The sequence below is a fragment of the Pelobates fuscus genome, chromosome 7 (assembly GCF_036172605.1).
Source record: "Pelobates fuscus isolate aPelFus1 chromosome 7, aPelFus1.pri, whole genome shotgun sequence".
Taxonomy (NCBI): Eukaryota; Metazoa; Chordata; class Amphibia; order Anura; family Pelobatidae; genus Pelobates; species Pelobates fuscus.
Genome location: NC_086323.1, coordinates 46,884,798 through 46,902,916, shown reverse-complemented (window position 1 = coordinate 46,902,916; position 18,119 = coordinate 46,884,798). Strand labels below are relative to the sequence as shown.

The following is an 18,119-nucleotide window of genomic DNA, read 5'->3' as shown; positions in this document are numbered from 1 at the left end:
TAAAGTTCGATTTACTTTCTATATAATGAGATGTTAGGTAACCATATAAGTATGACAACTGCTGGATACTTTGTGATATATTAGAAAAAATCGTCATTTGACAGGTGATGATATGAGACCAGAGCTATGGTTTAAGGGCCGCATTTGATGATATAAGTGTTCTGTCACTGGTGTGCATGTGATACTGATAAATCTGATTTTTAGAGAGCTCTGTCTCTATGGCAGTAGTATTGCTAGGGAGGGGCTGAAGCCCTGTGTGGTCTGAGGTAATTTTACCTTTTTATTTCTTACACTCTCCTGATAAGTGATTATTTGAAGCAATGATTTTTAGATAATAGTATTCATTCACTAAACCAAAAACTATGCTTAAGTTTCGAAATTCTGAATTCTAAGTCTACCGCTATGGGGTGTACTCATTAAACTGAGTTTAAGTGGACTGAACACAGAATTCTAAAATTCAGGCAAAGCTAGTAGAGTTGAAAATAAATCTTCAATTCCAGTAAAGTCAGAGCTTAGCTATATATAGGCCTACATTTTGCTATTTGGTTTTCAAGTCCCCATAAATTCACTGTGCAATAAATAAATGATTTTTTAGTTGTTTGTGGGAATTCAGTGCAGTCTAGAATAGAGAAATCAACTGACATGAGTAACTAAATTGGAAGGGGGTGGATTGCAGACATTTGGTCAGGAAATTTCTAATATTGGTCTTAAAAAAATAGTCAAATTGGAAAAGTTTCCCAAGTCGTCTATTTTTCAGGTTGCAACAATATGGCCTAAATTTAAAAAAATCTGACCAATTCTGGACTTTCTTAACCCCTTAAGGACACATGACATGTGTGACACGTCATGATTCCCTTTTATTCCAGAAGTTTGGTCCTTAAGGGGTTAAAATGATGGTCTTCTTAGTTATTCAAATAACTTTATAGATCTCATCTAGCATTTACATTTCTTTTTGTGAAGTTCAAAACACGGTTCCCATTATCGGTGTTTATTAGTGACCTGGGGAGGGACAAGTTCAAATGAAATATACTCATATTCTAATTAATTTCCTCTTTTCTCACACACGGTCAAAGTTGATTTGTGGTTGATCATATGTCTCAGAACAAAACCATTTTTTTTTTCTGTTTCGTTTTCTTCACCACAGCTCTCAGACAGTTTTCTGAAGTAAAATGTTGCATCTTTGAAAAGTCTTACGAGCAGGGGTTTGTCCACTAAACATTTAATTATAGTCAATTGAAAACCAAATTAAAGGACAACTGTCACTTGGAAACATTTTTTTAATAAAAATCCATTCTTCAAGTTTTGAAAGCAAATATTTTTTTTTTTTCAAATGAAGGATATGTTTAAAAAAACAACAACTCACCCATGTTTGAAGGATCCTGTCACGTGCTAAATATAGAGATCAGTTTTTCCTCTTTTTAAAAAAAAAAAAAACATTTAATATTTTTTTAAGTCTGTTTTCCTTCAAAACTTCATGAAAGGATTATTATATTAAAAAAACAGCTTTAATGAGTTAAGGTAAAGTGACAGTTTTCCTTTAAGACTGTTATTCTTTAACATTACCTAAGCCCTGAGGACAGCTGAGTTGTGGAATCTTTCCAATTTAGTTAATTTTGTCTACATGTTGCATTTTTGCACCACTTTTTTAGAAAGAAAAGAAACCCACTTTGATACATCTTCCTCTATGTTGAAGTATAGGTTAATACTTTGGAGCTAGTTCTCAAGAATGTTCTAAATTTAAGGTTGTTGAAAGATGCTGTTACATCACACATCCCACAACATGTTTATTTTTTTAGCATCACCATCAAATAATTTAATGTAGAACACAGAGAGAATTGGAGGAGGGGAGATCATGTGGTTTTTAAAACCTATGCTGCTGGCTTCAGTATGCAGACAGACAAGCAAGAGAAGATTACAATAAAAATATACCATCATTTTAAGGTAGAAGGGCTGCAGACACACATGGGAAGGTTTTTTTCCAGAAGGCAGATTTCTCATACAAGAAACTCAGTGTCAGCATCTGGCTGGTCTGGTAAGAATGCAAGGACCATCCCACTCAGAAACACAAGGCAGTGAGCTGCATGTACAGTCTGCACAGCTACAAGATCCAAGAACCACACACATTCACAAGGTAAGGGGAACAATCATATAGCCATGCTTAATCTATTGTAACCTTTTCCAGTGATCCATAACAGACAGCTCAGACCCTGGATGGGGTTAATTCAATGCATCTTGTTATATAAATGCACTCCCCAAGCATAGCCCTAAAATTAACCCCATTATTATAGCAAAATTGTTTTTATTTCAATATTCCTTTTTATTATATAAACTCCCAGGGACCCACAGAACAAGCCTGGAATTAAAGGGATTTTAGATATAAACAAAATATCTCCATCTGCAATCCTCAGCCAAAAATAAGATCTCTCACCATTGGGGTCTATATATAATTTTTTTTTTTTTTTTTATATATATACATAAGAGAAAGTTTGGCTGTTTTTTTTTTCTTTTTCTAGAGGATTGGTAAGAATTGCTCAGCATAAAGACCCATTGTGGGCCCCCTTAATAGAAAACATCTGATTTTTCTTCCAGGGTCCTGAGCAAGGATATTTTTTTTTTTTATGCCAATTGACTATGGAAGCAGAAATAGAATTTGCTACAAATATGCTACAATGCAGATCCAGAATATAAAGAGATAGGGTTGAATATAGAGGCGTATTATTTAATTAAGCCCTTTAAAACTTATTTAAGGCTTGTAAAAGCTTGTTTGGCACAGAAAAGTAGGAACTATAGCCAATAAATGTTTCCATCCAAGAAGGGAAGGTTGTTCTGTGTGAGGAGGTGTGCTGCTATACATAGTTTGAACAAAGGAGACCCTTTTGGTGTTGTGATCTTGTTTTTAATGATCAGTTATTGTGGTTTGATTTTTATTGAATACTCTGTAATTTTTGGGTGGGTGTTATTGGTCACATTCTACATTGGATGATACATGACTTGTGGCTGGAAAATTCTTTTTGCATAAAAAGATGGGCTATATTTATGAGCCATATGATGCTGGAATTCTATATCGATGCATATTGGTAGTTTGGGGTTGCTTTAGTTGTCTTGAAGTCAGGTTTACCCCCTTTTTGGGGTGTCCTGGAGCATGGTAGAGTCTCAATTTGTTTCCTAAAATAGGGAAAGTATTGTTAAATAGGTTGTGAAAGAAGGAATCCTAGTTTATCAACAAAGCATGGGCTATTTATGAAGTTATTCTGGGATAACGTTCTAAGATTTGGCAATAAATTCCCATAATTATCTATTGCAATTATACCACTTTTAGAAACGTGTTCCATATTGCTTGCTTTAAGTAATAATTATTACTCCAGAATTGCTCTCTATAAGAATTTAATGTAATTTTTTTTTATGTATAGTAAATCATAACTCTAATTTCGAAACCTTTTTTTTTTGTTGATTTTTATAAATCAAGAAGCTTCAGATACTAATTATCTTAGCGGAGTCTGACAATGGGCGGGAACCCCCATTTCTTTATAGATGTTTTATACCAGGGGTGCCGAAAAGGTATATTCCCAGATTCCATAATGCTGTGCATGCCTTTAGAATGACAAAGCATCATGGGAGTTGTAGTTCTACAATATCAGTGGATCTACCTTTTGGGCAGCCCTGTTTTTTTACCATCTTGCATACTGATTGCTATTGTTGTGATGGTCATTTTTTATTATCATTGATACAATATTATAATTTTATGTTTAAAAAAAAATAAAAAAAAATTAAAATGGCAAAAACCAAACTTATTTTATTTTCTACTCTTCAAATATATCATTCCTTGTTGCAGTTCCAAGAGAAACTGAGGTGTGGAGTTCACAAGTTTCTTTAACAGGGAGCATTCTCTGACTATATTAAACACCTATTAAGTCCTACTTGTAGGTGATCGGTAATTTTGGTATCACAGGTGATCTCACACTACTTTTGCATTCATGTTAAGCAGGCTAGGCATGTACAGGATTATTCACCAAAGTTAGAATTTGACATTTAAGGTCAAAATAGCTGAACTTGAAAAATTCTCCAATCAGTAATGCTCCAAGTTTGACTACTCTAGCCTTAAATTTGAATTTTACTTTGAATAAGTGATGTTGGTAGTGACAATATCCTCTGCTGTGCTAAAGTTAGCCATCATTGTTAAAGGGGGAGAATAGTGGTTCCTGAACAAGGGACTGTCACCTGGCTTTTTATGATATTGAGGCATTTACTGGAGTGATATGTGCATCAAAGTTAAAGGAGTGCTCTGTGCCCCAAAACACTTAATCTGGCTGAAGTGGCTTTGTTACAAAGACCCTGCCCCTGCAGTTGTACCTTTTAAAAGGGTTATTTTCTTTTTATTACATAGCCAAGCCCTGGACTTCGCATGCACACAGTGGGGGCCCTGTCACTCTCAGCACCTAGTCCGGCTCACCATAAATAACGACTAGAAATTACATTGCTGGATAAAGTACACAGAGAGAAACATTAAACGTTGTTTTTTTTGTTTGTTTTTTGTTTTTCTTGTAATTTTTTATTTTTATTTTGTAGTGTATGTCAGGTATGATCCATCCCTCTCTCATAGAATCCCTCTAAATATAAAACACATTTTACCTTCTCTACATTTATAGGCAATTAACCCCCTTTGTTTCCTATGTTCTCCGTTTAAACAATATCCTGTGATTACCTATATGCACACCACACATCTGCATGGCTGTGCTTTCAAGGAATCATGGGGATATGTGAATCATTTGCTTTAATAGCCTGTATTCAAGACAAACAAATATATAATGGCGTGTTTTTTACATTTTAAATAGTGTTTCCAGTGGGAAGATGATAAACCTATAAAAATATAATCTGGATCAGGACAAATGGCACTCATGGTGATGTGTTCATGAACAAGACAGTGCAAAGGATAATGGGCGTTACATTGGAATTTAAAGAAAGTCTAAATATCCCCTGCAGTAGAAAGACAGGTTCTTTAACCCCTTAAGGACACATGACGTGTGTGACACGTCATGATTCCATTTTATTCCAGAAGTTTGGTCCTTAAGGGGTTAAAAACAATAGAGAGGTGGAATTATCTGCCGATAGAAGTTGTTTTATCAGATTCTGAAGATATCCTTGAAAAAAAGATTTGGATGAATTAATTATTTTGGCATACCAGGGTGTTAAGGATTATCAAGTTGATCCTAGGAGAAAACTGATTGCCGCTTTGGAGTAAAGAATATTTTTTTTTTTTTGTAAAAACCTTTTTGCAGCAATATTGGAAGTCCATTCGGGTTTAGTTTTCACCTTCTTGTGAATCTACGCCAACACAGATGTGTGAAAGGTTGAATTTCATGGCTTGAGTCTTGTTTCAAATTATGTTAATATTGTAACATATCTATGTAATTGCTTTGAAAACATTCAATCACAGTCAATAGGTCTCCCCTGTACCTCCCCACCTTTTTAGAGGTTTCATGTCACTCCTAGCATATCAAATGGACAAAGAGGAATACTTTTTTTTTAGGGGTGTGGCCATGGGAGGGGCTGTTTTGAGATATTTTAGGTGATTTGCTAAAACCATTTATCTAACAAAATATAATTTATAACCAGAACAATGTATCCTTTTTACACAGACTGATTTTTATGTACATTTATTGTAGTTTAAAGACGCATTACTATGGGTATTATTGTTAAAACCCCTTCAGTGACTTACCTGTATCCAGCGCCGATGTCCCTCTTCGCTGGGTCAGGCTTTGCCTACGCTCCTCCCCTGCCAACGTCAGGAGGCGGGGGAGATCTATGGAACATGTGCGGCTGGTGGCGGGGGAGACATAATACGCATGCCCGGCTTGCAGCGGGGGAGATAATGCGCATGCGCGGCATTGCTGCGCACGCGCATTAGACCTCCCATAGGAAAGCATTGAAAAATGCTTTCCTATGGGGATTTCAGCGACGCTGGAGGTCCTCGCATAGCGTGAGGCCGTCCAGCGACGCTATAACACAATTTTTTTTGTTCTATGAACACGGAATTGTCCTCTAGCGGCTGTCTAGTAGTCAGCCACTAGAGGATGACTTAACCCTGCAAGGTAAATATTGTAGTTTATGAAAATTGCAATAATTACACTTGCAGGGTTAAGGGTAGTGGGAGTTGGCACCCAGACCATTTCAATGAGCAGAAGTGGGTATATTTTGTGTGTGTGTGTGTGTGTGTGTGTGTATATATATATATATATATATATATATGTGTGTGTGTGTGTATGTATTTCGGCAGTGGATTGCCTTTTTTAAGGGGGAGTTTAGGCAATTATCTACATGATGAGAATAATGGGAGTTAAGCCCACCTCATTATAAAGGCAGGGTCTCTCAACTCAAGTTCCTCCTATCTCTAAACACTCTCTACCCTCTTAGACGCCAAACTATAAGGACGCCCTAAACCCTGAGCCTGTCTTAGTGACATCGTTTTAAACAGTCAGTAGGGGCACTATAAGAACCATGTACATATGTTTAGATATGATACTACATAGATCTGGAGGAGATTAAATGATACTCTTATCAGGTGATGGTTAGCTTATCTGGAGGTCAGATGATCGTAATCAAATCTGTGCGTCAGCCAATGCTACCTGTGTCTGTATGTCAGTTTGTGATACTGGCATCATTCAATGTTGCACATCAGGGGGTCATGAACTACTGCATACATCTTGGGGGTCAGACATCGGTGCATGCATCTGGGGGCCATGCAATACTTCAGCACACTTGGGGTCTAGATCATTCTACACTTATCCAGGCTGAGGCTTATTTGTAAACGTTGTAATTAAAAACATGAACGCAATGACGCTGGTTAACGTTTTAATGTTACTTCCTCTTTAATACATTTTTTTTTTAAATTATAATTCTTTAAAATTATGGTCTTAAGTAAATTTGACCTAAAACAGAGCTGGATTTTTCCATTCTGATTTTCAGACAAGCCTCCAATAAAGAAATAAAATTTAAAAGACAAATGGAGCATATTTGAATAAAAGCTAAATTCCTTTCTGACCAACCTCTTCCCTGCATATTTCGTTCGTTCTTTTCATTCGTCTTTTTTTAGGTATTGTATATTTTTCTGACCTAATCTGTTTGTCATTTCCCCCTAACCAGAGAAATAATAAACCAACTTGTGTTATGATAAAAAGTATTTAAGGAGCGAGATAATTTTAAGATGATTGAAGATGGTAGTACTATCTGGGAAATCAACTTCCACCTCACCCCAGTTTCTTTGTACAAGGGAGGCAAATGTAAAAATAGTTTGTTTTTATATTCTATATTTTTATTTTTTTCAAGCATCTGCTTATCTGATGCAATATAAATCAAACTGCACAAACAGGGTGGAGAGGCTAAGGTCATGTATACTCATGGATTAATAAAACAATATAATGTTTGTTCAGACGATTAGTGCTTTTTACAGCATACGTCAAATTTATATTCAACTGTGTACTCACTAAATTCCAGACCATGAATAATTAATATCTATGATTTATACTCTGCTAGTTCACCTCTTTGCTCCCCTCAAACAAAAAGTGTTATACATATGTAAATATCATTCCCCACTGTCTCAGATGTTTCAAATATCATCAGGTTGTCTATTTGTGTGCCATGATATGTCTCTTAAATTATTATAGTCACCAGCACAAGTACAGCATAATGCAGTTGTTCTGTTCTGTTAATATTTACATTACAGCCTAGGAAGACCTCCAGTGGCAGTCACTCAGATGACCACTAGAGATGCTTCCTGGGTCAGTGCTGTACAATGTGCAGCACTGATGTTCTGCATGGAGACGCCAAACATTCCTCCTAGAGATGCATTTGCTCAATGAATCTCTATGCTGATTGGCCAGGGCGTCGTTTGGCTCTGACCCTACCCCGTCTCCTGGGAAATCATTGTGATTGGCTGAGATCATCAGTTCTAATGATCTCACTGAAGAAGGCGGATCAAAGTCGGACCAGATGCATGAGTCCTGGTAAAACATGAGTAAAAATCCCCTTTCTAACAATAGGTAAGGGGGCTGACCTCCTGGATTTAGAACTATAGTATCAGGATTACACATTTGTATTTCTGATCGTGCCTCTATAATGGGTAGATCTCATTTTCAATCCTGTATTTCACAATGTGATGTCACACTGTGAAATAAAGCCATAATACTATAATTCACAATATGGTGTTTTACTGTGAATGTGAGGTTCATAATCTTAGTGCAACACCAGGACAAGCTTATAATGCCACCCCGGTGTTATTTTCCCCGTAATAATCACTCCACTGCCGTTTATTAAATGGCTTAGAAATTATTATTTTTTTTCTTCAGCAACGCAGAATTAATAGAACCATTTCAATATAACCGCTGTAATAATCTGTTGGGGTTTTGGTACGTGGGATGTCACTTTAACACTGTTAGAAATAAATCTGTTTGAGGCTGAGACTTTTTCCCACTTGCTTTTTGTGACATTTTAGTCCATTTCACGGAAGTTTTATTTTACTGTTATGTTCCATCCATGTTCATCCTTTCTGGGTTAGTGGATTGATAGCAAAAGACAAATCTAAGACTTTGGGGTCGAATGTCTGTTGTCTGGAGCCACTATGTGACAGTTCATCAATGAGTACAAGGTATTCCTCCCACATGGCAGCTTAGAACGTTCTATCCTACACATGTACCCACCTCCTGAAACCAAAAACAAAGGAAATTTAGTAGTAGCATCACATATTCTATTAATCCGTTGAACATGTATAAACGTGAGATCAGTGTTCTAAACTGGTACTTGTACTCAAATTTGCAATGTTTCCTCTATGCAAAACATGACACTACTTAACAATTGCGTCTATATGATAAACCATATTGTTTTGGTGTATACAAATGAAGAGATTAAACCAGATCAAATTTCAGTGGCTTGAATTCTCCATCTGTTATGTCAAAATTGTTCCTCTTCGCTTTCTGAGATGACCATTCCATCATAAATACTGCTTCTTATATCTACGTAGAGCCTGCAGTCATCCTCCCTGGTGTTCAAGGGGCATGAAACCAACACCATGCCTTCCTGGATGATTTACTTAATTATATTTAGTGACTACAGTCAAGGATCTGATGACCTGAAAGCTCTCTCTTATGTGTTTTTGAGGAGGTGCAAGGAAAAAGATAATTATACCTTTCTGTTTATCTTACTAGAGCAGGGTTGGAAACCTTCGGCACTCCAGATGTTGGGAACTGCATCTCGAATGATGCTTTGCCAGTATTGGTCGGTGAGATAGCTCACTGGGCTAATGCATCATTAGTAGAATCCGTTCAAACCTTGGGTGTCCGAGGCTCAATTCCCTGCAGGGTTGACCCAACCCCCCCTATCCCTCCAAAGTAGATAAAATGAGAACCATCAAATTGGGTAATGGTAACATCCCCTGGATGTTGAGCAAAGGTAACATCCCCAGGAAGTACTTGGAAATGAGAGAATATCTGAATGTACCTTTCCTGGTTACATACTTTATTATAATTATTACTACCGTAACAGCATTATGGGAGATATAGTCCATGACCTCTAGAGTAGGGAAGGTTGCCCACCCCTGAATGAGAGACTACTAAAGTATACTCAATATTTTCACATATGGTAAAAAATGAAAAAACATTACAAATTAAAGAATATTACTTCAAACCACAAACCATTTCCGCGAAATAATTTGGAAATCCATGTTTGTGTTTTTTTAGAAGACGATGCGCTATAAATCAAGAAAACCAGATACAATCCTTTCTGCAGTTTACCTATTTTCAATTACAGCTGAAGACAAAGCAGGTCATTACACAAACGGCTATATCTGCAATCTCACATTCTACTCTGTTTTATCGGAAGGCACACAGAGAGTTAAGAAGTATTGAACATTATTACCAAGCAGGCTTTTAATCTACTGCAAAGCAGGATCGCATTAAATAATTTTCTAGTGTTGTGTAAGCAAGTTTTATTTTCTCTTACCAGTTTTGCAGAATTGGCAAACATTCTCTATCTTGTTCAAGGTTTTATTTACTAAACATGAGTTGTGGTATGTTTAACACAGTATACGTTGGAAAATAAAAATGTTTTTTAGCCTAAATTTTTCAGCTTACCACAACTCAATGTTTAGTGAAAAAAATGCGTAACTGTGCGCCAACCAGTTTTAAGAAACGGCATGCGCTATGCAGTTGCTTATGCATGAGGCCAATAAAACATGACAGTGGAAAAATGAATCTTTCTGGTTCAAACGCTTTAAGCCAATCCCATGCTAATTAGATCAGAATAAAACAATCTGTTCAATTCTGAACTAAATTTACAATACACCTAGTAGTTACATGGAAACATAAGCCGAAACAAAGAGTGCCTTGATACCCCCACAATGTATGTAGTGAAAACATTTGTGAATGGTTTGACAACTGGTTTGTCACCACCTCTATCAGTGCCAGAAACTGTCTGCATTGAATAAAGGTGATGCGAGGCTTAGGTCATTGACAGCATTCCGCTGATAATCTCAGCCAATGAACTTGCTTTGCGCAATAAGGTTTAGATCAGGACAGCGAATGGAAGCATGAGCATCAGGCGCTTCATAGGCAAATTATTTGACTATTTACAGTGGGGAGGTGAGCCAGGGCACTCCTGGTGCTATAATAAGTATTTAAGTGGCTATGGTGCTTGTAGTATTCCCTTTTAAATGTAGCAGGTCAGTATTGAACTGATTTTGCAATTAAATGATTCCATACTCACATTGCATCTTTAAGGATCTCATTTTGGCTGAGATGCTTTTATGCCACAGAATAATTGTAATTATTTGTGCGATTTTTTATTTTTTTATTTTTTTTTTTATTTTTTTTAATAGGGTTACTCGAACTAAAACACTAGTTTTAGAAACCCTTTCTGTGCCCAAAAAAAACTTTTTTTTTTTTTTTTCATGGTGAGGTCAACATCTCTTCTTTGCCTGATGTCACATCTTTTCACTGCGGGGGGGGGGGTGGCTGGCTGGCTATCAGGAAGGATGGCTTGGGGTAGGATGGAGAGGAGGATATGGGTGGCATGGAAGGAGGGCCATGTCGCCACTGGCTGCCTGGCATCAGCATGCTGGGGTCGATCACAGGAAGTGCAAGAAGCACACAGAGGCTGTGGGTGGGGAGGTAGAGGAGGAAGAAAGAAGCACACAATGTTGACAATTTTAGTATGAGGGGGTGCAAGTAGCTTGTCTTGCCTAGGGCGCAAAATAGCCTTGCACCACCCTTGGGCAGAACAGGAGCAAGGTAGGGCATCCTTCCTGCCTCAAGCCTGTATAGAGGCCAGCATCTTCAAAACAAGTGACACTTTTAATTATCAGTGGTTATCTCTCTGTCTATCTTAACCCTAAAACACACATGGGAACCTACGTATCATTTGAAAGTATGATCTATATGTGAATGGAAATATATACATAGGAAGATACGGTCTAAAAATTTTCAAAATGTATTGAGTTATCACTGAATGGACCTTTTCTATAGCAGTCCTGTCTAAATCCTGGGAAAGACAGTTTGTTTGAAAAGTAGATTTTATCTGTTTCCTGTTATAACATTGCAAAGAAAATCATTCTGAGAAATGAAAATAAAGAATTTCTGGAAGATCTTTAGTTACATGAGATTTTCTGGTTAACTCCTAATTCTCCTTTCCGTCTGTATTCTTCTTGTGTGACCCTTTCCTTCTCCACTTTCGATCACTGTGACATTTTTAGATTGGTTAGCGATGCCAGCTATAAACCTCACTTTAAAGAGCATTTATTTAGAAAAATTTGATGAAAAAAGCAGAAAATAGTGACTTGTAGCTACTGGTAGAAATGAAAACATCCGTTAGTTAAACTCAGGAAATCCCTTGAAATATTAAGGAAATGGGACAGTCTTGATTAATTTTGATTGGTAAAGATCTAAGGATACTATAGGGAGGTTAAATAATTTGAAAAAATAATGGCTGAATGTATTTTCTAAGGATCACATTGTCAAGATTAGGAACTAAACCGTGAACTGTTAGAATGTTTACCTTGGCATTCCAGAACCATAAAAACCGACCTGGAAAAATGACCTGGGCAAACTCCCAACAGGTAACAGTTTACTATAACCCTGTGTATCTTTTACCTTATGTTTGCAAATGATACATTTTAGATTTACAGGTAGTTTTATTTATTTTTTTTTTACCAGAAGCTTGTAATTGTAATTTTATTTTTTTTATTATTTCTTCATTTTGCTCCCCCAATACCACTAGTAACATTATATATATTTTTTCTTATTCAGTAACTGTCTTGGCAATCTGTTATGCAGCAAGTATTTGAGCACCAGCACCCTATGGAATACATTAAAGGCACATAGGCTATACTGTGTTTATTCCCTGCTCCCTTAATTAATTTATTTGGCCATTAATTCAGGCACAGTTTAGAAGGATCCCTCTCCGCTAATCTTTGTTATCCCTTTGGGGAAAATGTAACATGTGCTCTGCTCTAAAAAGTAGTGCAAGATTTAAAATGGAGGAGTCCCCAATGTACTGGTTTACATAGTGATTGCCCTACATTTAATACTTCACATTGATAAAACTCCACCTTTGCTTCCAGTGAGAGTGTGATGGATTTTCTTTACGCTTCCGTAAAATATTTTGTGCCATACAGAACGCTATAACTTCTAAGGGTGCACAATTCCTTGACCTAATTTTGGATAAAAGCAATGTGCTTCAGTCATTTCCTTAGGGGGTCCCATCCAAAAAAATGATGTGAATGGTGGTAGAAGATACAGAGCTAAGTTGTCTCCGAATGCCTTATAATAAGTAGCTGTGAAAACATAGGTCTCCGGACTTTGAAAGTTTTCAGGCACTTTAAAAACTTGTATTTTTTCCCCCCTGCATCCTCAGCAGAAATACCCAATGTAAAAACTGTGCTCAGGGAAGGATGATGTTGGGATCTATCTATACATCTTTCTCGGGAGAGGAAAGTGGCCATTTTGCAACTGTATTAAGTAGGTATGGAAGCCATTAAACAGGACAGCTCTCACTGAGGGGTCATAGGTCATCATACAGGAAGCTGTGCAGATAGAGGGAATATGGTATTGTTTCCTAAGGCTATTGGGCTTCATCCATAACTTTGTCTTAGACTTACTGCCGTCGTGAAGTATCACTGTCCAACTGGATGAATGCCAGCTAAAGCCTTATCTGGACATAAACCTTTGTACGTAACTCTCACTAAAAGGAGGAGTTTGGCTTTTTTTTTGTTTTTTTATTGTGTTTTTTGTGCACTTCCATCCTGTGCCCCATTTTAAACTAAAAAAAGCACATGCCCAGTGACCATTAAAGTGGAATTGAAAAATGATATAGCATGGGGGAAGGGGACCCTTTTCTCATCACTTTGAGATTTTGCAAGCTGAACTGCAAATATTTCAGCTCTCTAAGTTTTCTGTTTCTGTTGTTATAATATATACAGTAGTCCGTGTTTGAAGTATGAATTTAAAATAGTCACAAGCACAACGACTATCATAATACTGTGTATTCCATTTTGTACTTCCTCTGGGAAATAAGCAGCTTTTTTTGCCTGTGTGTTATATAAATTATGAGCACGACACTTTTATGTTTTTGAAAGGGCAATTATCAGGAAACGTCCAGGCTTTGATACATTTTTATGTTGTTTAAAAACTCCTTTTCGCTTCCAAGTATTTATGCAGCTGTCTAAATACCAGATATATTGTGTAACATGAGTAATGTTACTAGAACCAAATACAGTATAAAAAAAAAGTTATTTGGGCACCCTGCTTTGCTCAGGTTCAGGATGAGGCTTACAAGAATAAACTTTTTTTGTATAAGGACATATCTTAGATCTAAGTGTCTTAAGGGCATAACAATACCATGAAAACAAATAAATCCTTATTTTTTTTTTTTCTTTAAAAAAAATAAAAATAAATATGTTTGGCTTAATCCACTCTAATAAGATTGTTTGTTTTGCTTTTGCATCGTATATTTGTTATGGGTCACTTCTTTTTAAATACTTTGAGAAACGTTCAGCTTGAATACGTACTCTGTTTTCATTTTCATGTATTGATCACAAAAGTGCCTAACCGATTTGTAAAGAAAACTATCCAGCTGTGTTTTAAGCTATTACATTACACAACAGTTTTTTAATCTTGACCATAATGACAATTTATATTGGTGGGTTGCAGCACTCAAAAAAGCAAATTACATGAGAAAAATAGGCAAGCATATCTCCTGATAGTTATCAGTGACTCCCAATCCAAAGCATACCAAAAGTCAAGGTTTTTGGTTCCCCCCTTGTAACATAATTTAAAGCCCTTGAAAATTGGTTGCTGTTTTGCCTTGAGGCCTGGGTTGGAAACTTCTGATCTACAGTGTGTACCTACCTGAGTATCAAACTTCAGAAATAGAGATATAGGACATTAAAAGAACATTCTGATGTGAGACAGCCAAATAGGAGGTCATTCATGGCAAGAGCACATTGTAAGACTAAGTAATAAGATTCATGAGCAGATCTCCAGGGAGTACACACGGATATGATTTAAATTTAACATACTGTAATCAATTTCATTTTTACTTGTATATTTAATATTATTGGTTTCACAACGTTGTCCACCTTTCAACAGAATTTTGTAAGAAGTTTTGTCCTTTCCCCGCTCCTCCTTTGTCTTGCCTCGAGCACCCACACCTTGTCTCCCTCTCTCCTTGTGGAGACCCCAAACCAACAGTGTCTTAGAGGTGATTCTGCCCGACCCGTTCAGTGCTGCAAATTGACATTCTTGGCCAGAATCTAAACCAGTATCGGGTACAGACCACTTAAAGAGCTCTTTTTATAGTCCCCCAGCACTTCTCGTTGACTCAGAGTTGCACAGCTGGAGCTCTGAAACATTGAGTGAGCAGAAACGCAAGGGCACTCTTAAATATTCTGTACTTAATATTGATGCAGATGATGAAGCTCCCCCACCAAACAACCAGGGATCCAGCTCACCCTCCTTGAACCACCAGGGAAGGTAAACCGAAGGAGGGCAACACATACACACAACACTCATACTCCTCTACACACACAATTCAGTCACTACACTCAACACTACAAGCACACATAGACACTCTCAGCCAACCACATTATACAGCTGTCTCTTTCCTCTACGCCACTAAACACGTTCTCACACAGAAAACACACACTAATCACTCATAGAAATAGAACCAATGGCTGTAGAAGGGGACCCCAAAATAGCACCCTGCCTGGGCACGGTACTTGACCAAAATATATATTACTTCCGTTTCATCACAGTTTGGTAGCTGTTTTTCATCTTCAGTATAAGTGGAGAACCTCAATTGCTGTTGTAAATCAGACCTAACCTCTAACCTATGTCATTATTATCTGTATGCAACTCACAAGTCGTGCTGGGTTTTAAAAGGAATGGACCCTAAACATATGAAAATAGTTGGAGCTATTGGTTTTCTGAGTTTTCTTCTGTTCTGATGTCTCTGAAAGATATGTGTATATATATATTGTACTTGTGATCATATTTGCCATGTGACAATCATCAGATCATGCCAGTTTATATGATGTTTTATGTCTAACACACTGTAGAATACAGAAATGAATGAACTTACATTTTTGTTTTTCTTGTTTTTTAAATCAATATGCGTCGTATGTTGCCTGGCAAGTCTGGTCAGTAATGTAGCATTGAGTTGACTCCAAACGACTGTTGCTTTAGTTGTTCTTGGCTTGCGGGCAAAGCTAAGATTTGTTTCCAGAAGGTTTTGTAAAGGCTTGATATTTTAATGCACACACATTCTCAGAGCAAGCCCAACGGAGAACACAGCGTGACATTTCCTATAACAAGATTATCAAATCTAGCATTTTTCAATCGTTTCATGCTGAATTTTGACCAAATATGTGAAATCCACAAAATATCAAACTGTCTATTAAACAAATTGCATGATTCTGGTGACATGGCTGATTTCCCAATGGATGTCGTTGGTGATGTAACCTTTCCGGCGTAAGGTGAAAGATGTAGCAAAAGTAAGCAAACAAAATGATTGAAATAGGAAATAAAGGGAAGCAGGCATGAAAGGGGGGGTGGGGGGGGGGAGAGAAGTGGGGCTGACATGAAATGGACAGTGTGACTTCTAGCAACTATGGGGGGAAGGATGGGATACTGACTTGGTAGGAAGTATGGGGAATGCGAGTTGAGGAGAAGCTGGTGTGTACAGTAAGTGGATATATTGTTGTGTAACAGACAATCTATATACTGAATTATCTTACTGTACCCTCTGAAGCCGATCGTGTACTGATGGTAATGCTACTGTAGAATTTATACGTTGACTTTTTTACCTTTATCTTTCTTTATGGTAAGAGTGACCATGAAAGGACATACCAGATCACATTGCAAAGCTATATGTATAACATGTATTTCAGGAAGGTGAAGACCCACACCCTTCATTTAGTATTTTTTTTCTTTTTTATTCTTTCTGTACTGTTTTCCTCCACTTTCTCTGTTCACTTTGGGGTTTTTGGATTACTCGTTCTGGTGCAACATTGGAAAGCAAAATAATTCTACTTGTTGCTGATTTGTTTCTAGCAACCTAACCTCCTAGTATTCATAGAGACTGACTTTCTGATGCGACAATGTATCACATGCACACAGAGGCCATCAGCTTGGATGCACATCCCTAAATCTGGTGACCGTAAGGATGCTGAGGGTATCGCTCTGTTTTCTTTGTTTTTTTTCCACCACTTATATTGAAGTCTATTCTATCCACTTATGTAATTCCAAAACACATTTAATGTTGTAATCCCCAGCCTTTTCTTTAAGAATTCTTCATAAGACTTTATCAGTCTGTCTTAATCTTCTTACACCCCCGATCTCTCATCTTTGATGATTTTGAAGTCCATAGCACACCCATACCAAATTCCTTTATACTACTCCCTTCTTTGGCATCACATAGTGGGCCAACTCCCACTTTTTGTTTCGAAAGCAAGTCATTTCTAACCATGCCAATAGAACTGTAAGACAATGAAGTGAATAGGTAATTTTGAGGGGGCTGTATGGAAAGTAGAATGAGGAGACCATCGTAATTTTACGTAGCACAGCAAAGTATCTACTGCAACAAATACACATTGGAAACAACGCTATTAATATCTGTGTGGTTATAGTATTTTGTTTTTAACATCATTGCTGTAATTTCTTTCTCTGTACAGTTTGTTTTACTGGACCAGTTACACATTAAGATGAGTCATTTTTATAACAAGGAACTTATCCTTATTCCATCTGCATAAAATCAATCATCACATTATAAGGTGAAAAGTAAACGTGTTAAAGAATAATTAACACCACTTTGAGCTTAAAATAAATATAATGAATACATCCTAGCACAGGGGAAAAATAGCAAATGCAGCTGTATAATGTATTAACTCGTCAATTAATAGAAGTGACAAAATGTATTATAACCCTGTCAAACCATTAACTCTTTATGAACCATATGTAACTCCATAAATCGCATATGTGAAAATATTTATACTCTCCATCAATTAAAATCCTTGTTGGTAGACTGTTACATCATTATTCCATATATTCTATCTGTTCTGTGGACAGTAATGATGGCTTGTTGACTACATTTGTTGTAGGTTGTGTGAATTATTTTAAGCTTATATTAACGTTTAAAAAAATAATGCATATTAATAAAAATGAACATATTCCCCAAGGCTGTACAGTGGGCGAAGGAAACATTTGTTAGAGAGATTCGGATCTAGTAAGACACATTTGTGGCAGACGTTAGGTTAATTTGTGTGTTGTTCTAAAATGTTAATGTATCCAGTGCATGAACAAATGAGGGAGAAGATGCTTCCTCCAGATGGCATAGACTAAATCTAAATGACTAATCTATTTATTTCAATTTCTGTAAAAATAGATATTATCAAACAAAATGGGAGGGAAATAGAAATGAAAGGCATTTTGAGGTTTTCTTAAATCATTAAGTGAAAATGACATAGGAAATATACTGGTATATAGGCACAATGCAATAATTGTAGGTGCTTAGGTCTAATATGCAAGAAAATGCAAATTAATATAATTAACTGTTCCTTTTTGGGCAACTGTGCAGCGTCT

The 18,119-nt window shown here is 36.8% G+C and overlaps 1 protein-coding gene across 1 annotated transcript in view; it reads left to right on the top strand.

The window, feature by feature from the left end:
* The first annotated feature begins 2,027 nt into the window (after window positions 1-2,027).
* The window catches only part of KANK4 (KN motif and ankyrin repeat domains 4), an 81,989-nt gene continuing 65,897 nt past the window's right edge, over window positions 2,028-18,119 (top strand). The window contains exon 1 of the mRNA XM_063428075.1: window positions 2,028-2,131. The gene's annotated coding sequence lies outside the window, so the exon portion shown is untranslated. The remainder of the gene's footprint in view (window positions 2,132-18,119) is intronic.